Below are 18724 nucleotides of genomic sequence, written 5' to 3'. Positions count from 1 at the left end.
TTTTTTTATTAATTTCGAAAGACCCTGAAGTAAGGATAATACAATTTAAACACAATATCGTTATGCAACAAATGACGACCAAAACATGCATCGGCCGGGAATCGAACCCGGATCTCCCGCGTGGCAGGCGAGAATTCTACCATTGAACCACCGATGCTCTGCAAAGAGTAGAATATGGAAAGAATGGTATTTCTCCTGAATATTTGATAATCAAACCAAATATTTCTTTGAATTATTATCTCAAATAATATTTTTAGAAGGATTTATCAATTATCATTTTACTTAATTTTCGTAATTTTTGTAATATATTTCCAAGACACTGAAGTAAGGATAATACAATTTAAACACAATATCGTTATGCATCAAATGACGACCAAAACATGCATCGGCCGGGAATCGAACCCGGATCTCCCGCGTGGCAGGCGAGAATTCTACCATTGAACCACCGATGCTCTGCAAAGAGTAGAATATGGAAAAAATGGTATTTCACCTGAATATTTGATAATAAACCAAATATTTCTTTGAATTATTATCTCAAATAATATTTTTAGAAGGATTTATCAATTTAACAATTATCATTTTACTTAATTTTCGTAAATTTTTTAATATATTCTCAAGACCCTGAAGTAAGGATAATACAATTTAAACACAATATCGTTATGCATCAAATTACGACCAAAACATGCATCGGCCGGGAATCGAACCCGGATCTCCCGCGTGGCAGGCGAGAATTCTACCATTGAACCACCGATGCTCTGCAAAGAGTAGAATATGGAAAGAGTGATATTTCTCCTGAATATTTGATAATCAAACCAAATATTTCTTTGAATTATTATCTCAAATAATATTTTTAGAAGGATTGATCAATTTAACAATTATCATTTTACTTAATTTTCGTAATTTTTGTAATATATTTCCAAGACACTGAAGTAAGGATAATACAATTTAAACACAATATCGTTATGCATCAAATGACGACCAAAACATGCATCGGCCGGGAATCGAACCCGGATCTCCCGCGTGGCAGGCGAGGATTCTACCATTGAACCACCGAGGCTCTGCCTAGAGTAGAATATGGAAAAATGGTATTTCACCTGAATATTTGATAATCAAACCAAATATTTCTTTGAATTATTATCTCAAATAATATTTTAGAAGGGTTTATCAATTTAAAAATTATCATTTTACATACTTTTTGAATTTTTTTTATTAATTTCGAAAGACCCTGAAGTAAGGATAATACAATTTAAACACAATATCGTTATGCAACAAATGACGACCAAAACATGCATCGGCCGGGAATCGAACCCGGATCTCCCGCGTGGCAGGCGAGAATTCTACCATTGAACCACCGATGGTCTGCAAAGAGTAGAATATGGAAAAAATGGTATTTCACCTGAATATTTGATAATCAAACCAAATATTTCTTTGAATTATTATCTCAAATAATATTTTTAGAAGGATTTATCAATTATCATTTTACTTAATTTTCGTAATTTTTGTAATATATTTCCAAGACACTGAAGTAAGGATAATACAATTTAAACACAATATCGTTATGCATCAAATGACGACCAAAACATGCATCGGCCTGGAATCGAATCCGGATCTCCCGCGTGGCAGGCGAGAATTCTGCCATTGAACCACCGATGCTCTGAAAAGAGTAGAATATGGAAAGAGTGATATTTCTCCTGAATATTTGATAATCAAACCAAATATTTCTTTGAATTATTATCTCAAATAATATTTTTAGAAGGATTGATCAATTTAACAATTATCATTTTACTTAATTTTCGTAATTTTTGTAATATATTTCCAAGACACTGAAGTAAGGATAATACAATTTAAACACAATATCGTTATGCATCAAATGACGACCAAAACATGCATCGGCCGGGAATCGAACCCGGATCTCCCGCGTGACAGGCGAGGATTCTACCATTGAACCACCGAGGCTCTGCCTAGAGTAGAATATGGAAAAATGGTATTTCACCTGAATATTTGATAATCAAACCAAATATTTCTTTGAATTATTATCTCAAATAATATTTTAGAAGGGTTTATCAATTTAAAAATTATCATTTTACATACTTTTTGAAATTTTTTTATTAATTTCGAAAGACCCTGAAGTAAGGATAATACAATTTAAACACAATATCGTTATGCAACAAATGACGACCAAAACATGCATCGGCCGGGAATCGAACCCGGATCTCCCGCGTGGCAGGCGAGAATTCTACCATTGAACCACCGATGCTCTGCAAAGAGTAGAATATGGAAAGAATGGTATTTCTCCTGAATATTTGATAATCAAACCAAATATTTCTTTGAATTATTATCTCAAATAATATTTTTAGAAGGATTTATCAATTATCATTTTACTTAATTTTCGTAATTTTTGTAATATATTTCCAAGACACTGAAGTAAGGATAATACAATTTAAACACAATATCGTTATGCATCAAATGACGACCAAAACATGCATCGGCCGGGAATCGAACCCGGATCTCCCGCGTGGCAGGCGAGAATTCTACCATTGAACCACCGATGCTCTGCAAAGAGTAGAATATGGAAAAAATGGTATTTCACCTGAATATTTGATAATAAACCAAATATTTCTTTGAATTATTATCTCAAATAATATTTTTAGAAGGATTTATCAATTTAACAATTATCATTTTACTTAATTTTCGTAAATTTTTTAATATATTCTCAAGACCCTGAAGTAAGGATAATACAATTTAAACACAATATCGTTATGCATCAAATTACGACCAAAACATGCATCGGCCGGGAATCGAACCCGGATCTCCCGCGTGGCAGGCGAGAATTCTACCATTGAACCACCGATGCTCTGCAAAGAGTAGAATATGGAAAGAGTGATATTTCTCCTGAATATTTGATAATCAAACCAAATATTTCTTTGAATTATTATCTCAAATAATATTTTTAGAAGGATTGATCAATTTAACAATTATCATTTTACTTAATTTTCGTAATTTTTGTAATATATTTCCAAGACACTGAAGTAAGGATAATACAATTTAAACACAATATCGTTATGCATCAAATGACGACCAAAACATGCATCGGCCGGGAATCGAACCCGGATCTCCCGCGTGGCAGGCGAGAATTCTACCATTGAACCACCGAGGCTCTGCCAAGAGTAGAATATGGAAAAATGGTATTTCACCTGAATATTTGATAATCAAACCAAATATTTCTTTGAATTATTATCTCAAATAATATTTTAGAAGGGTTTATCAATTTAAAAATTATCATTTTACATACTTTTTGAAATTTTTTTATTAATTTCGAAAGACCCTGAAGTAAGGGTAATACAATTTAAACACAATATCGTTATGCATCAAATGACGACCAAAACATGCGTCGGCCGGGAATCGAACCCGAATCTCCCGCGTGGCAGGCGAGAATTCTACCATTGAACCACCGATGCTCTGCAAAGAGTAGAATATGGAAAAAATGGTATTTCACCTGAATATTTGATAATCAAACCAAATATTTCTTTGAATTCTTATCTCAAGTAATATTTTTAGAAGGGTTTCTCAATTTAAAAATTATTATTTTACATACTTTTCGTAATTTTTTTATTAATTTCGAAAGACCCTGAAGTAAAGATAATCTGTATCTTTATAAATCAAAGTCCTGCCTGACTGATTGACTGACTGACTGACAGACTGACTGATAATCAACGCCCAGCCCAAACCTCTTGCCCTAGAAGGCTGAAAATTTGCAGTAACGTTACTCATAAGTAGTAGGCGCGTACTAAGAAAGATTTTTACAATACACCGCCATCTTAACAAATGGCGCTCAGAAATGTAAAAAATCTTCTCTATACAACAAAGTCCGCGCGTTTCAACCCATTTCACAAATATTTAGTACACTGGTTTCCTTTAACCTGTAGACGGGCTGAATGGTCTTTTGGGTTCGATTTATGCCATCTTTTTAAATGACGGCCAGAAATTTAAAAACCCTTCTTTATGGATTAATGTCCGCGTGAAAAGTAATAAAAATGTCCCTCGGGGCTGACGGGCAACGCCGAGTGCCTTCGCTCCTAGGGTGCTACAAAAATATTAGTAATCAGTTAAATCTACTCATTCTTTGTATCATTTTGATGGAAGTTTTTATTACACGCGAGCGACGCCGCGGGTATAAGCTAGTATAATTTAAACACAATATCGTTATGCATCAAATGACGACCAAAACATGAATCGGTCGGGAATCGAACCTGGATCTCCCGCGTGGCAGGCGAGAATTCTACCATTGAACCACCGATGCTCAGCAAAGAGTAGAATATGGAAAAAATGGTATTTCACCTGAATATTTGATAATAAACCAAATATTTCTTTGAATTATTATCTCAAATAATATTTTTAGAAGGATTTATCAATTTAACAATTATCATTTTACTTAATTTTCGTAAATTTTTTAATATATTCTCAAGACCCTGAAGTAAGGATAATACAATTTAAACACAATATCGTTATGCATCAAATTACGACCAAAACATGCATCGGCCGGGAATCGAACCCGGATCTCCCGCGTGGCAGGCGAGAATTCTACCATTGAACCACCGATGCTCAGCAAAGAGTAGAATATGGAAAAAATGGTATTTCACCTGAATATTTGATAATAAACCAAATATTTCTTTGAATTATTATCTCAAATAATATTTTTAGAAGGATTTATCAATTTAACAATTATCATTTTACTTAATTTTCGTAAATTTTTTAATACATTCTCAAGACCCTGAAGTAAGGATAATACAATTTAAACACAATATCGTTATGCATCAAATGACGACCAAAACATGCATCGGCCGGGAATCGAACCCGGATCTCCCGCGTGGCAGGCGAGAATTCTACCATTGAACCACCGATGCTCAGCAAAGAGTAGAATATGGAAAGAATGGTATTTCACCTGAATATTTGAAAATAAAACCAAATATTTCTTTGAATTATTATCTCAAATAATATTTTTAGAAGGATTTATCAATTTAACAATTATCATTTTACTTAATTTTCGTAAATTTTTTAATATATTCCCAAGACCCTGAAGTAAGGATAATACAATTTAAACACAATATCGTTATGCATCAAATGACGACCAAAACATGCATCGGCCGGGAATCGAACCCGGATCTCCCGCGTGGCAGGGGAGAATTCTACCATTGAACCACCGATGCTCTGCAAAGAGTAGAATATGGAAAGAGTGGTATTTCTCCTGAATATTTGATAATCAAAACAAATATTTCTTTGAATTATTATCTCAAATAATATTTTTTGAAGGATTCATCAATTTAACAATTATCATTTTACTTAATTTTCGTAAATTTTTTAATACATTCTCAAGACCCTGAAGTAAGGATAATACAATTTAAACACAATATCGTTATGCATCAAATGACGACCAAAACATGCATCGGCCGGGAATCGAACCCGGATCTCCCGCGTGGCAGGCGAGAATTCTACCATTGAACCACCGAGGCTCTGCCTAGAGTAGAATATGGAAAAATGGTATTTCACCTGAATATTTGATAATCAAACCAAATATTTCTTTGAATTATTATCTCAAATAATATTTTAGAAGGGTTTATCAATTTAAAAATTATCATTTTACATACTTTTTGAATTTTTTTTATTAATTTCGAAAGACCCTGAAGTAAGGGTAATACAATTTAAACACAATATCGTTATGCATCAAATGACGACCAAAACATGCATCGGCCGGGAATCGAACCCGGATCTCCCGCGTGGCAGGCGAGAATTCTACCATTGAACCACCGATGCTCAGCAAAGAGTAGAATATGGAAAGAATGGTATTTCACCTGAATATTTGAAAATAAAACCAAATATTTCTTTGAATTATTATCTCAAATAATATTTTTAGAAGGATTTATCAATTTAACAATTATCATTTTACTTAATTTTCGTAATTTTTTTAATATATTCCCAAGACCCTGAAGTAAGGATAATACAATTTAAACACAATATCGTTATGCATCAAATGACGACCAAAACATGCATCGGCCGGGAATCGAACCCGGATCTCCCGCGTGGCAGGCGAGAATTCTACCATTGAACCACCGAGGCTCTGCCAAGAGTAGAATATGGAAAAATGGTATTTCACCTGAATATTTGATAATCAAACCAAATATTTCTTTGAATTCTTATCTCAAATAATATTTTTAGAAGGGTTTCTCAATTTAAAAATTATTATTTTACATACTTTTCGTAATTTTTTTATTAATTTCGAAAGACCCTGAAGTAAAGATAATCTGTATCTTTATAAATCAAAGTCCTGCCTGACTGATTGACTGACTGACTGACAGACTGACTGATAATCAACGCCCAGCCCAAACCTCTTGCCCTAGAAGGCTGAAAATTTGCAGTAACGTTACTCATAAGTAGTAGGCGCGTACTAAGAAAGATTGTTACAATACACCGCCATCTTAACAAATGGCGCTCAGAAATGTAAAAAATCTTCTCTATGCAACAAAGTCCGCGCGTTTCAACCCATTTCACAAATATTTAGTACACTGGTTTCCTTTAACCTGTAGACGGGCTGAATGGTCTTTTGGGTTCGATTTATGCCATCTTTTTAAATGACGGCAAGAAATTTAAAAACCCTTCTTTATGGATTAATGTCCGCGTGAAAAGTAATAAAAATGTCCCTCGGGGCTGACGGGCAACGCCGAGTGCCTTCGCTCCTAGGGTGCTACAAAAATATTAGTAATCAGTTAAATCTACTCATTCTTTGTATCATTTTGATGGAAGTTTTTATTACACGCGAGCGACGCCGCGGGTATAAGCTAGTATAATTTAAACACAATATCGTTATGCATCAAATGACGACCAAAACATGAATCGGTCGGGAATCGAACCCGGATCTCCCGCGTGGCAGGCGAGAATTCTACCATTGAACCACCGATGCTCAGCAAAGAGTAGAATATGGAAAAAATGGTATTTCACCTGAATATTTGATAATAAACCAAATATTTCTTTGAATTATTATCTCAAATAATATTTTTAGAAGGATTTATCAATTTAACAATTATCATTTTACTTAATTTTCGTAAATTTTTTAATACATTCTCAAGACCCTGAAGTAAGGATAATACAATTTAAACACAATATCGTTATGCATCAAATGACGACCAAAACATGCATCGGCCGGGAATCGAACCCGGATCTCCCGCGTGGCAGGCGAGAAGTCTACCATTGAACCACCGAGGCTCTGCCTAGAGTAGAATATGGAAAAATGGTATTTCACCTGAATATTTGATAATCAAACCAAATATTTCTTTGAATTATTATCTCAAATAATATTTTAGAAGGGTTTATCAATTTAAAAATTATCATTTTACATACTTTTTGAAATTTTTTTATTAATTTCGAAAGACCCTGAAGTAAGGGTAATACAATTTAAACACAATATCGTTATGCATCAAATGACGACCAAAACATGCATCGGCCGGGAATCGAACCCGGATCTCCCGCGTGGCAGGCGAGAATTCTACCATTGAACCACCGATGCTCTGCAAAGAGTAGAATATGGAAAGAGTGGTATTTCTCCTGAATATTTGATAATCAAAACAAATATTTCTTTGAATTATTATCTCAAATAATATTTTTAGAAGGATTCATCAATTTAACAATTATCATTTTACTTAATTTTCGTAATTTTTTAAATATATTCCCAAGACCCTGAAGTAAGGATAATACTATTTAAACACAATATCGTTATGCATCAAATGACGACCAAAACATGCATCGGCCGGGAATCGAACCCGGATCTCCCGCGTGGCAGGCGAGAATTCTACCATTGAACCACCGATGCTCTGCCAAGAGCAGAATATGGAAAGAATGGTATTTCACCTGAATATTTGATAATAAAACCAAATATTTCTTTGAATTATTATCTCAAATAATATTTTTAGAAGGATTTATAAATTTAACAATTATCATTTTACTTAATTTTCGTAATTTTTTTAATATATTCGCACGACCCTGTAGTAAGGATAATACAATTTAAACACAATATTGTTATGCATCAAATGACGACCAAAACATGCATCGGCCGGGAATCGAACCCGGATCTCCCGCGTGGCAGGCAAGAATTCTCCCATTGAACCACCGAGGCTCTGCCAAGAGCATAATATGGAAAGAATGGTATTTCACCTGAATATTTGATAATCAAACCAAATATTTCTTTGAATTATTATCTCAAATAATATTTTTAGAAAGGTTTATCAAATTAAAAATTATCATTTTACATACTTTTTGAAATTTTTTTATTAATTTCGAAAGACCCTGAAGTAAAGATAATCTGTATCTTTATAAATCAAAGTCCTGCCTGACTGATTGACTGACTGACTGACAGACTGACTGATAATCAACGCCCAGCCCAAACCTCTTGCCCTAGAAGGCTAAAAATTTGCAGTAACGTTACTCATAAGTAGTAGGTGCGTACTAAGAAAGATTTTTACAATACACCGCCATCTTAACAAATGGCGCTCAGAAATGTAAAAAATCTTCTCTATGCAACAAAGTCCGCGCGTTTCAACCCATTTCACAAATATTTAGTACACTGGTTTCCTTTAACCTGTAGACGGGCTGAATGGTCTTTTGGGTTCGATTTATGCCATCTTTTTAAATGACGGCCAGAAATTTAAAAACCCTTCTTTATGGATTAATGTCCGCGTGAAAAGTAATAAAAAATATCCCTCGGGGCCGACGGGCAACGCCGAGTGCCTTCGCTCCTAGGGTGCTACAAAAATATTAGTAATCAGTTAAATCTACTCATTCTTTGTATCATTTTGATGGAAGTTCTTATTACACGCGAGCGACGCCGCGGGTATAAGCTAGTATAATTTAAACACAATATCGTTATGCATCAAATGACGACCAAAACATGCATCGGCCGGGAATCGAACCCGGATCTCCCGCGTGGCAGGCGAGAATTCTACCATTGAACCACCGATGCTTAGCAAAGAGTAGAATATGGAAAAAATGGTATTTCACCTGAATATTTGATAATAAACCAAATATTTCTTTGAATTATTATCTCAAATAATATTTTTAGAAGGATTTATCAATTTAACAATTATCATTTTACTTAATTTTCGTAAATTTTTTAATATATTCTCAAGACCCTGAAGTAAGGATAATACAATTTAAACACAATATCGTTATGCATCAAATGACGACCAAAACATGCATCGGCCGGGAATCGAACCCGGATCTCCCGCGTGGCAGGCGAGAATTCTACCATTGAACCACCGAGGCTCTGCCAAGAGTAGAATATGGAAAAATGGTATTTCACCTGAATATTTGATAATCAAACCAAATATTTCTTTGAAATATTATCTCAAATAATATTTTAGAAGGGTTTATCAATTTAAAAATTATCATTTTACATACTTTTTGAAATTTTTTTATTAATTTCGAAAGACCCTGAAGTAAGGGTAATACAATTTAAACACAATATCGTTATGCATCAAATGACGACCAAAACATGCATCGGCCTTGAGTCGAACCCGGATCTCCCGCGTGGCAGGCGAGAATCCTACCATTGAACCACCGATGGTCAGCAAAGAGTAGAATATGGAAAGAATGGTATTTCACCTGAATATTTGATAATCAAACCAAATATTTCTTTGAATTATTATCTCAAATAATATTTTTAGAAAGGTTTATCAAATTAAAAATTATCATTTTACATACTTTTTGAAATTTTTTTATTAATTTCGAAAGACCCTGAAGTAAGGGTAATACAATTTAAACACAATATCATTATGCATCAAATGGCGAGCAAAACATGCATCGGCCGGGAATCGAACCCGGATCTCCCGCGTGGCAGGCGAGAATTCTACCATTGAACCACCGATGCTCTGCAAAGAGTAGAATAAGGAAAAAATGGTATTACACCTGAATATTTGATAATCAAACCAAATATTTCTTTGAATTCTTATCTCAAATAATATTTTTAGAAGGGTTTCTCAATTTAAAAATTATTATTTTACATACTTTTCGTAATTTTTTTATTAATTTCGAAAGACCCTGAAGTAAAGATAATCTGTATCTTTATAAATCAAAGTCCTGCCTGACTGATTGACTGACTGACTGACAGACTGACTGATAATCAACGCCCAGCCCAAACCTCTTGCCCTAGAAGGCTGAAAATTTGCAGTAACGTTACTCATAAGTAGTAGGCGCGTACTAAGAAAGATTTTTACAATACACCGCCATCTTAACAAATGGCGCTCAGAAATGTAAAAAATCTTCTCTATGCAACAAAGTCCGCGCGTTTCAACCCATTTCACAAATATTTAGTACACTGGTTTCCTTTAACCTGTAGACGGGCTGAATGGTCTTTTGGGTTCGATTTATGCCATCTTTTTAAATGACGGCCAGAAATTTAAAAACCCTTCTTTATGGATTAATGTCCGCGTGAAAAGTAATAAAAAATGTCCCTCGGGGCCGACGGGCAACGCCGAGTGCCTTCGCTCCTAGGGTGCTACAAAAATATTAGTAATCAGTTAAATCTACTCATTCTTTGTATCATTTTGATGGAAGTTCTTATTACACGCGAGCGACGCCGCGGGTATAAGCTAGTATAATTTAAACACAATATCGTTATGCATCAAATGACGACCAAAACATGCATCGGCCGGGAATCGAACCCGGATCTCCCGCGTGGCAGGCGAGAATTCTACCATTGAACCACCGATGCTTAGCAAAGAGTAGAATATGGAAAAAATGGTATTTCACCTGAATATTTGATAATAAACCAAATATTTCTTTGAATTATTATCTCAAATAATATTTTTAGAAGGATTTATCAATTTAACAATTATCATTTTACTTAATTTTCGTAAATTTTTTAATATATTCTCAAGACCCTGAAGTAAGGATAATACAATTTAAACACAATATCGTTATGCATCAAATTACGACCAAAACATGCATCGGCCGGGAATCGAACCCGGATCTCCCGCGTGGCAGGCGAGAATTCTACCATTGAACCACCGATGCTCTGCAAAGAGTAGAATATGGAAAGAGTGATATTTCTCCTGAATATTTGATAATCAAACCAAATATTTCTTTGAATTATTATCTCAAATAATATTTTTAGAAGGATTGATCAATTTAACAATTATCATTTTACTTAATTCTCGTAATTTTTGTAATATATTTCCAAGACACTGAAGTAAGGATAATACAATTTAAACACAATATCGTTATGCATCAAATGACGACCAAAACATGCATCGGCCGGGAATCGAACCCGGATCTCCCGCGTGGCAGGCGAGAATTCTACCATTGAACCACCGAGGCTCTGCCAAGAGTAGAATATGGAAAAATGGTATTTCACCTGAATATTTGATAATCAAACCAAATATTTCTTTGAATTATTATCTCAAATAATATTTTAGAAGGGTTTATCAATTTAAAAATTATCATTTTACATACTTTTTGAAATTTTTTTATTAATTTCGAAAGACCCTGAAGTAAGGGTAATACAATTTAAACACAATATCGTTATGCATCAAATGACGACCAAAACATGCATCGGCCTTGAGTCGAACCCGGATCTCCCGCGTGGCAGGCGAGAATCCTACCATTGAACCACCGATGCTCAGCAAAGAGTAGAATATGGAAAGAATGGTATTTCACCTGAATATTTGATAATCAAACCAAATATTTCTTTGAATTATTATCTCAAATAATATTTTAGAAGGGTTTATCAATTTAAAAATTATCATTTTACATACTTTTTGAAATTTTTTTATTAATTTCGAAAGACCCTGAAGTAAGGGTAATACAATTTAAACACAATATCGTTATGCATCAAATGACGACCAAAACATGCATCGGCCGGGAATCGAACCCGGATCTCCCGCGTGGCAGGCGAGAATCCTACCATTGAACCACCGATGCTCAGCAAAGAGTAGAATATGGAAAGAATGGTATTTCACCTGAATATTTGATAATAAAACCAAATATTTCTTTGAATTATTATCTCAAATAATATTTTTAGAAGGATTTATCAATTTAACAATTATCATTTTACTTAATTTTCGTAATTTTTGCTTTCGCTGTCTATAGACTGCGGAAGCATTGCAATTACCCCTTGCGGCTGGGCGTCTTCTCCCCCACCCTTCTCCCCCCAATTTTTGGTGTAACCTGAGAGAATCCATCATAAATAAAGTTACTTTCAATTCAAATTTCCCGCTAGAAAATGAATTTCAGTGACATCTATACTCTATGCAACGTACTTTACTTTATTTATTTTGAAATTATTTTCCTCCTCGACCGGGTTTCGATCCCGCGCCAACGCACAGAGCTTTCACTCCACGGATTGACGCCTTTACGCTCTCGGCCGTCTAGTCTTATTACCAAACTCGAGTTATGTTGCTTAAACCTAGCATCTCTCTCACGTCGGCGGCCGGCGCGTTCCTCTCACGTCTTGCTTAGTTGGGGCAGGGAGGAGGGAAATTTGTTCAGTCTCGCGTTTCCATGGTAGCGCGCCTATACAACTATACATGCCGAGAATTGAAATCTCTTGGCGGGAAATTCGCGAATGGTAGATAGGCAGTTTAAAACGGGTAGCGCTACAATTATAAAATACGTCGCGTTTTTAGCAATAGAAGGTTTACAAAATTATTTTAGGAATTGTACTCGTCAGAAAGTCTGAAATATAATAAAAACTAAACACATTTTTAAAGTAAGAGATATTTGATTTGTAAACCAAAAGAAATTAATACCGTAGTCTCTAGAGAGTGTATCAGGGTAACTTGTGTAACTAAGCAAGTTTATGATATTACCATCTATGTAAGTGTTTATATTTTAAGTTACTTAAATTAACTTGCAAGTGCTTCCAGATAGACACATTTTGGGGGTTGACTATACCGGTACATTTAATTTGGGAATTTGGGTGTTGGGATTAGATAAGCTAAAGCCTAAAACTTTCATTTTCTCTTTAAGCACGTTACAATTTTGGACAAACAAAAATGATAATTTGATGTTTAATTTGAAGTATGGGCATTCGCAATAAAATCTTTCTATTAAAGTTTGATTACTCAAATAATCCTAATAATAAATTTTACCAAGCACAAGCACTTTCTAAGGTTCTTTTCACATTTCAGTAACAAGTTCGGACAAAGAAAAATTGTCATTTCAAGTTTAAATTTGCCTATATACGTTAATGATATTTTATTTAATTAACTCTTAATTTTAATAAGTAATAAGAGTAATCAATTACTGATCATCACTAATCTTAAGAAAAAAGTTCAATATTATTTTTATAAATAATCCTATCTCAATATTATTTTTATAAATAATCCTATCTCAATATTATTTTTATAAATAATCCTATCTCAATAAAAATAAGCATTGGTAATATAATAATTACGCCGTTGCATCATCTACGTACGTACACTACTATTTTAGCAATAATTTCGAAGCAATAATTATTAATTGTTAACTCTATATTAAATTTAGTTTTTTTAATTGTAAATTTTATGTATGAGCAAAAAAGTTTATATTAACATTGCCATATGCATTTAAAATTAGGCCGACATGATGGCGCTAAATATAGCCTAGTTCTGACGTAGACTACCCGCCTTTATTTCCGAGTATTCCACCCCCATTTTTGCTTATTACTATTCCTCCATCACCCATGTCGTTTTGAGCTCGCATACAATTGATAAACAACAAAATAAATACGCAAAAAAGAAATAAATAAGCCGGAGTCATACCAGTTCTATCCGCTGGAGGCCGCCACAAAATCATGGTTTGGCCGATAAAAATTGTTTTTATATAAAATTGACAACACCTCGGGTTTTCTTGCTAAGGCTAACGGAGATCGATCTCATTGTTAGTTACTTAAAATGTCCAAGACAAATATTTTTTGTGGAACAAAAATGATAATTTAAGCTTCAAATTTTTGTTTTTGCTTTTGCGCTTCGAGTTGCAAAAGCATTTGTCTGACCCTTGCTGGCTGGGTGCCTTTTCCCCTTTTTATTCGCGTGCGGAATCGCATTGAAATTTATAAATAGTACCTAGAACCATACCTAGGTGGCTTTGCAACCTCCACTGTATTTTAGTTATTTAAGAAACTATTAAGATTAGTGATGATTACTCTTATTATAAGTTAAAATTAAGAGGTAAACCAATTATTTTTATCGTTTTTGTCAAAAATTGTAACTGAAAATATAACCTTAAAAAGTGCTTGGTAAAATTTGTTATCATGGGTTATTTGAGTAATTAAACGAGAATAAGAAATATTTTATAACGTATACTTATACTTATCTTTTTGTTTATCCAAAATTGTAACTAAAAATAATCTTGAATAGTGTTTGGTCAAAATTATCAATACGTTTTTTCAAACGGCAATAAAATATAATGCGAATATAAAAACAAATAACTGTAATTAATTAGTTTTCTTAAAACATTTGTTTTAAAAACAAAGTTATCATTAATGTTTATGTGAAAACCAAATCACACTAAATTAATTTCATTCATAATCGAAAGGATATTTAATAAATAAGAAAAGAATAACGCAAAATAAAATTTCCGGGGTCGTATCAGTATTAGCCGCTAAAGGGCGCAGCGAAAGCGTAATCTGGCCGGGGCCATCTTGTTTTAATATATTCCCAAGACCCTGAAGTAAGGATAATACAATTTAAACACAATATCGTTATGCATCAAATGACGACCAAAACATGCATCCGCCGGGAATCGAACCCGGATCTCCCGCGTGGCAGGCGAGAATTCTACCATTGAACCACCGATGCTCTGCAAAGAGTAGAATATGGAAAGAGTGGTATTTCTCCTGAATATTTGATAATCAAACCAAATATTTCTTTGAATTATTATCTCAAATAATATTTTTAGAAGGATTTATCAATTTAACAATTATCATTTTACTTAATTTTCGTAATTTTTTTAATATATTCCCAAGTCCCTGAAGTAAGGATAATACAATTTAAACACAATATCGTTATGCATCAAATGACGACCAAAACATGCATCGGCCTGGAATCGAACCCGGATCTCCCGCGTGGTAGGCGAGAATTCCACCATTGAACCACCGATGCTCTGGCAAGAGTAGAATATGGAAAAATGGTATTTCACCTGAATATTTGATAATCAAACCAAATATTTCTTTGAATTATTATCTCAAATAATATTTTTAGAAGGATTCATCAATTTAACAATTATCATTTTACTTAATTTTCGTAATTTTTTTAATATATTCCCAAGACCCTGAAGTAAGGATAATACAATTTAAACACAATATCGTTATGCATCAAATGACGACCAAAACATGCGTCGGCCGGGAATCGAACCCGGATATCCCGCGTGGTAGGCGAGAGTTCTACCATTGAACCACCGATGCTCTGGCAAGAGTAGAATATGGAAGAATGGTATTTCACCTGAATATTTGATAATCAAACCAAATATTTCTTTGAATTATTATCTCAAATAATATTTTTAGAAGGGTTTATCAATTTAAAAATTATTATTTTACATACTTTTCGTAATTTTTTTATTAATTTCTAAAGACCCTGAAGTAAGGATAATACAATTTAAACACAATATCGTTATGCATCAAATGACGACCAAAACATGCGTCGGCCGAGAATCGAACCCGGATCTCCCGCAGGGCAGGCGAGAATTCTACCATTGAACCACCGATGCTCTGCAAAGAGTAGAATCAGAAGAAAATAGGGGAAGTACGTATTCTTAGCTATTTCGCGAGACGTCACTTTATCGGTTTTTTCGCGCCACTGAATATCCGCTTTTTTTGGCGGGAAACCGCGGATGAATACAAGAAACTATTTTCTTCGAAGGTTCGTCTGCTATCCAGCTGAATGCTGATTTTTTTATGGTACCTGACTTCTTGAGTTTACTATGGCCTAGGCTTAACGAGTCACTCGAATTTGGCGAAAAATCTACTTGAATACCTTTAGTTTTGCCTTTAAAACTTGTCTGGCTTTTCTTGTCACTAGTTTCACGATATACTAAATTACACTGGACAGAACTATCCATTTTTAACTCTTAATTGAACGATAACTTTCAATGTCAATCTACCCGGGCCGCCGGGCGAAAGAAGGACGGAAATCGTCGTCTATACTCTGTAGTTCGGTTTCTCACGGTATGGTGGCGCACCTTCAAAAATTTCTATCGGTTCTCTGCCTATCTCTGATTGGCCAATTTAAAGCGATAGCTTGTTTCTGGGAGAGAAGGACGACTTGCACTAGCTAAAGGTACGAATACGTACTTCCCCTATTTTCTTCTGGTAGAATACAGAAAAAAATGGTATTTCACCTGAATATTTGATAATCAAACCAAATATTTCTTTGAATTCTTATCTCAAATAATATTTTTAGAAGGGTTTATCAATTTAAAAATTATTATTTTACATACTTCTCGTAATTTTTTTATTAATTTCGAAAGACCCTGAAGTAAGGATAATCTGTATCTTTATAAATCAAAGTCCTGCCTGACTGATTGACTGACTGACTGACAGACTGACTGATAATCAACGCCCAGCTCAAACCGCTTGCCCTAGAAGGCTGAAAATTTGCAGTAACGTTACTCATAAGTAGTAGGCGCGTACAAAGAAAGATTTTTACAATACACCGCCATCTTAACAAATGGCGCTCAGAAATGTAAAAAATCTTCTCTATGCAACAAAGTCCGCGCGTTTCAACCCATTTCACAAATATTTAGTACACTGGTTTCCTTTAACCTGTAGACGGGCTGAATGGTCTTTTGGGTTCGATTTATGCCATCTTTTTAAATGACGGCCAGAAATTTAAAAACCCTTCTTTATGGATTAATGTCCGCGTGAAAAGTAATAAAAAATGTCCCTCGGGGCTGACGGGCAACGCCGAGTGCCTTCGCTCCTAGGGTGCTACAAAAATATTAGTAATCAGTTAAATCTACTCATTCTTTGTATCATTTTGATGGAAGTTCTTATTACACGCGAGCGACGCCGCGGGTATAAGCTAGTATAATTTAAACACAATATCGTTATGCATCAAATGACGACCAAAACATGCATCGGCCGGGAATCGAACCCGGATCTCCCGCGTGGCAGGCGAGAATTCTACCATTGAACCACCGAGGATCTGCCAAGAGTAGAATATGGAAAAATGGTATTTCACCTGAATATTTGATAATCAAACCAAATATTTCTTTGAATTATTATCTCAAATAATATTTTTAGAAGGGTTTATCAATTTAAAAATTATCATTTTACATACTTTTCGTAATTTTTTTAATATATTCGCACGACCCTGAAGTAAGGATAATACAATTTAAACACAATATCGTTATGCATCAAATGACGACCAAAACATGCATAGGCCGGGAATCGAACCCGGATCTCCCGCGTGGCATGCGAGAATTCTACCATTGAACCACCGATGCTCTGCAAAGAGTAGAATATAGAAAAAATGGTATGTCACCTGAATATTTGATAAATAAAAAATGATATAAAAAAACGATATAAAAAAAAGGGGGCAATGTCACCTTCAACCTATGTAAAAAAAATGAAAATTGGTTACTCGTAAAATTAAATTATTTTAGTTCATTTTTAAAACTGGCTGAGGAAGGACCGCGGTCCGAAAGCTCCCAAATTTGTAAAATTTTAAACTTTAAATAAACTTATAAAAATTTACTCCATGAAGTAGCCGTTCTTATTAAATAAACAACATTCGAAATATTAAAATACCATGGATCAGAAATTCAATATCTACGATTTGATAATCAAACCAAATATTTCTTTGAATTCTTATCTCAAATAATATTTTTAGAAGGGTTTATCAATTTAAAAATTATTATTTTACATACTTTTCGTAATTTTTTTATTAATTTCGAAAGACCCTGAAGTATGGATAATCTATATCTTTATAAATCAAAGTCCTGCCTGACTGATTGACTGACTGACTGACAGACTGACTGATAATCAACGCCCAGCCCAAACCGCTTGCCCTAGAAGGCTGAAAATTTGCAGTAACGTTACTCATAAGTAGTAGGCGCGTACTAAGAAAGATTTTTACAACACACCGCCATCTTAACAAATGGCACTCAGAAATGTAAAAAATCTTCTCTATGCAACAAAGTCCGCGCGTTTCAACCCATTTCACAAATATTTAGTACACTGGTTTCCTTTAACCTGTAGACGGGCTGAATGGTCTTTTGGGTTCGATTTATGCCATCTTTTTAAATGACGGCCAGAAATTTAAAAACCCTTCTTTATGGATTAATGTCCGCGTGAAAAGTAATAAAAAATGTCCCTCGGGGCTGACGGGCAACGCCGAGTGCCTTCGCTCCTAGGGTGCTACAAAAATATTAGTAATCAGTTAATTCTACTCATTCTTTGTATCATTTTGATGGAAGTTCTTATTACACGCGAGCGACGCCGCGGGTATAAGCTAGTATAATTTAAACACAATATCGTTATGCATCAAATGACGACCAAAACATGCATCGGCCGGGAATCGAACCCGGATATCCCGCGTGGCAGGCGAGAATTCTACCATTGAACCACCGATGCTCTGCAAAGAGCATAATATGGAAAGAATGGTATTTCACCTGAATATTTGATAATCAAACCAAATATTTCTTTGAATTATTATCTCAAATAATATTTTTAGAAGGGTTTATCAATTTAAAAATTATTATT

At 34.4% G+C, this 18724-nt stretch overlaps 35 non-coding genes across 35 annotated transcripts; all 35 read right to left on the bottom strand.

Annotated features, from left to right (window-relative positions):
- Positions 1–86: 86 nt before the first annotated feature.
- Positions 87–157, bottom strand: TRNAG-GCC (transfer RNA glycine (anticodon GCC)). Its single transcript has one exon. It is a non-coding gene; the product is annotated as a tRNA-Gly (tRNA).
- Positions 158–381: 224 nt separating this feature from the next.
- TRNAG-GCC (transfer RNA glycine (anticodon GCC)) lies at positions 382–452 on the bottom strand. The gene has a single exon. It is a non-coding gene; the product is annotated as a tRNA-Gly (tRNA).
- Positions 453–683: 231 nt separating this feature from the next.
- Positions 684–754, bottom strand: TRNAG-GCC (transfer RNA glycine (anticodon GCC)). Its single transcript has one exon. It is a non-coding gene; the product is annotated as a tRNA-Gly (tRNA).
- A 232-nt stretch (positions 755–986) lies between these two features.
- TRNAG-GCC (transfer RNA glycine (anticodon GCC)) lies at positions 987–1057 on the bottom strand. Its single transcript has one exon. It is a non-coding gene; the product is annotated as a tRNA-Gly (tRNA).
- Positions 1058–1287: 230 nt separating this feature from the next.
- On the bottom strand, positions 1288–1358 carry TRNAG-GCC (transfer RNA glycine (anticodon GCC)). The gene has a single exon. It is a non-coding gene; the product is annotated as a tRNA-Gly (tRNA).
- Positions 1359–1885: 527 nt separating this feature from the next.
- TRNAD-GUC (transfer RNA aspartic acid (anticodon GUC)) lies at positions 1886–1956 on the bottom strand. Its single transcript has one exon. It is a non-coding gene; the product is annotated as a tRNA-Asp (tRNA).
- Positions 1957–2186: 230 nt separating this feature from the next.
- TRNAG-GCC (transfer RNA glycine (anticodon GCC)) lies at positions 2187–2257 on the bottom strand. The gene has a single exon. It is a non-coding gene; the product is annotated as a tRNA-Gly (tRNA).
- Positions 2258–2481: 224 nt separating this feature from the next.
- On the bottom strand, positions 2482–2552 carry TRNAG-GCC (transfer RNA glycine (anticodon GCC)). The gene has a single exon. It is a non-coding gene; the product is annotated as a tRNA-Gly (tRNA).
- Positions 2553–2783: 231 nt separating this feature from the next.
- TRNAG-GCC (transfer RNA glycine (anticodon GCC)) lies at positions 2784–2854 on the bottom strand. The gene has a single exon. It is a non-coding gene; the product is annotated as a tRNA-Gly (tRNA).
- Positions 2855–3086: 232 nt separating this feature from the next.
- On the bottom strand, positions 3087–3157 carry TRNAG-GCC (transfer RNA glycine (anticodon GCC)). Its single transcript has one exon. It is a non-coding gene; the product is annotated as a tRNA-Gly (tRNA).
- Positions 3158–3387: 230 nt separating this feature from the next.
- On the bottom strand, positions 3388–3458 carry TRNAG-GCC (transfer RNA glycine (anticodon GCC)). The gene has a single exon. It is a non-coding gene; the product is annotated as a tRNA-Gly (tRNA).
- A 1073-nt stretch (positions 3459–4531) lies between these two features.
- On the bottom strand, positions 4532–4602 carry TRNAG-GCC (transfer RNA glycine (anticodon GCC)). The gene has a single exon. It is a non-coding gene; the product is annotated as a tRNA-Gly (tRNA).
- Positions 4603–4833: 231 nt separating this feature from the next.
- On the bottom strand, positions 4834–4904 carry TRNAG-GCC (transfer RNA glycine (anticodon GCC)). Its single transcript has one exon. It is a non-coding gene; the product is annotated as a tRNA-Gly (tRNA).
- Positions 4905–5136: 232 nt separating this feature from the next.
- Positions 5137–5207, bottom strand: TRNAG-GCC (transfer RNA glycine (anticodon GCC)). The gene has a single exon. It is a non-coding gene; the product is annotated as a tRNA-Gly (tRNA).
- Positions 5208–5439: 232 nt separating this feature from the next.
- Positions 5440–5510, bottom strand: TRNAG-GCC (transfer RNA glycine (anticodon GCC)). Its single transcript has one exon. It is a non-coding gene; the product is annotated as a tRNA-Gly (tRNA).
- Positions 5511–5740: 230 nt separating this feature from the next.
- Positions 5741–5811, bottom strand: TRNAG-GCC (transfer RNA glycine (anticodon GCC)). The gene has a single exon. It is a non-coding gene; the product is annotated as a tRNA-Gly (tRNA).
- A 232-nt stretch (positions 5812–6043) lies between these two features.
- On the bottom strand, positions 6044–6114 carry TRNAG-GCC (transfer RNA glycine (anticodon GCC)). The gene has a single exon. It is a non-coding gene; the product is annotated as a tRNA-Gly (tRNA).
- Positions 6115–6884: 770 nt separating this feature from the next.
- TRNAG-GCC (transfer RNA glycine (anticodon GCC)) lies at positions 6885–6955 on the bottom strand. The gene has a single exon. It is a non-coding gene; the product is annotated as a tRNA-Gly (tRNA).
- Positions 6956–7186: 231 nt separating this feature from the next.
- Positions 7187–7257, bottom strand: TRNAG-GCC (transfer RNA glycine (anticodon GCC)). The gene has a single exon. It is a non-coding gene; the product is annotated as a tRNA-Gly (tRNA).
- A 230-nt stretch (positions 7258–7487) lies between these two features.
- On the bottom strand, positions 7488–7558 carry TRNAG-GCC (transfer RNA glycine (anticodon GCC)). Its single transcript has one exon. It is a non-coding gene; the product is annotated as a tRNA-Gly (tRNA).
- A 232-nt stretch (positions 7559–7790) lies between these two features.
- TRNAG-GCC (transfer RNA glycine (anticodon GCC)) lies at positions 7791–7861 on the bottom strand. Its single transcript has one exon. It is a non-coding gene; the product is annotated as a tRNA-Gly (tRNA).
- Positions 7862–8093: 232 nt separating this feature from the next.
- Positions 8094–8164, bottom strand: TRNAG-GCC (transfer RNA glycine (anticodon GCC)). The gene has a single exon. It is a non-coding gene; the product is annotated as a tRNA-Gly (tRNA).
- Positions 8165–8936: 772 nt separating this feature from the next.
- Positions 8937–9007, bottom strand: TRNAG-GCC (transfer RNA glycine (anticodon GCC)). The gene has a single exon. It is a non-coding gene; the product is annotated as a tRNA-Gly (tRNA).
- Positions 9008–9238: 231 nt separating this feature from the next.
- On the bottom strand, positions 9239–9309 carry TRNAG-GCC (transfer RNA glycine (anticodon GCC)). The gene has a single exon. It is a non-coding gene; the product is annotated as a tRNA-Gly (tRNA).
- A 533-nt stretch (positions 9310–9842) lies between these two features.
- Positions 9843–9913, bottom strand: TRNAG-GCC (transfer RNA glycine (anticodon GCC)). The gene has a single exon. It is a non-coding gene; the product is annotated as a tRNA-Gly (tRNA).
- Positions 9914–10685: 772 nt separating this feature from the next.
- Positions 10686–10756, bottom strand: TRNAG-GCC (transfer RNA glycine (anticodon GCC)). Its single transcript has one exon. It is a non-coding gene; the product is annotated as a tRNA-Gly (tRNA).
- A 231-nt stretch (positions 10757–10987) lies between these two features.
- On the bottom strand, positions 10988–11058 carry TRNAG-GCC (transfer RNA glycine (anticodon GCC)). Its single transcript has one exon. It is a non-coding gene; the product is annotated as a tRNA-Gly (tRNA).
- Positions 11059–11290: 232 nt separating this feature from the next.
- TRNAG-GCC (transfer RNA glycine (anticodon GCC)) lies at positions 11291–11361 on the bottom strand. The gene has a single exon. It is a non-coding gene; the product is annotated as a tRNA-Gly (tRNA).
- Positions 11362–11893: 532 nt separating this feature from the next.
- TRNAG-GCC (transfer RNA glycine (anticodon GCC)) lies at positions 11894–11964 on the bottom strand. The gene has a single exon. It is a non-coding gene; the product is annotated as a tRNA-Gly (tRNA).
- A 2787-nt stretch (positions 11965–14751) lies between these two features.
- Positions 14752–14822, bottom strand: TRNAG-GCC (transfer RNA glycine (anticodon GCC)). Its single transcript has one exon. It is a non-coding gene; the product is annotated as a tRNA-Gly (tRNA).
- Positions 14823–15054: 232 nt separating this feature from the next.
- Positions 15055–15125, bottom strand: TRNAG-ACC (transfer RNA glycine (anticodon ACC)). The gene has a single exon. It is a non-coding gene; the product is annotated as a tRNA-Gly (tRNA).
- A 231-nt stretch (positions 15126–15356) lies between these two features.
- On the bottom strand, positions 15357–15427 carry TRNAG-ACC (transfer RNA glycine (anticodon ACC)). The gene has a single exon. It is a non-coding gene; the product is annotated as a tRNA-Gly (tRNA).
- A 1666-nt stretch (positions 15428–17093) lies between these two features.
- TRNAG-GCC (transfer RNA glycine (anticodon GCC)) lies at positions 17094–17169 on the bottom strand. The gene has a single exon. It is a non-coding gene; the product is annotated as a tRNA-Gly (tRNA).
- Positions 17170–17395: 226 nt separating this feature from the next.
- Positions 17396–17466, bottom strand: TRNAG-GCC (transfer RNA glycine (anticodon GCC)). Its single transcript has one exon. It is a non-coding gene; the product is annotated as a tRNA-Gly (tRNA).
- Positions 17467–18524: 1058 nt separating this feature from the next.
- Positions 18525–18595, bottom strand: TRNAG-GCC (transfer RNA glycine (anticodon GCC)). The gene has a single exon. It is a non-coding gene; the product is annotated as a tRNA-Gly (tRNA).
- Positions 18596–18724: the final 129 nt, after the last annotated feature.

The sequence above is a fragment of the Phalangium opilio genome, unplaced genomic scaffold (genome assembly GCF_054372755.1).
Source record: "Phalangium opilio isolate 3A_F unplaced genomic scaffold, DU_Popi_V2 ptg000002l_1, whole genome shotgun sequence".
Taxonomy (NCBI): domain Eukaryota; kingdom Metazoa; phylum Arthropoda; class Arachnida; order Opiliones; family Phalangiidae; genus Phalangium; species Phalangium opilio.
Note: the sequence above shows the minus strand (reverse complement) of the source record. Positions and strands in the feature narration are given on the sequence as shown.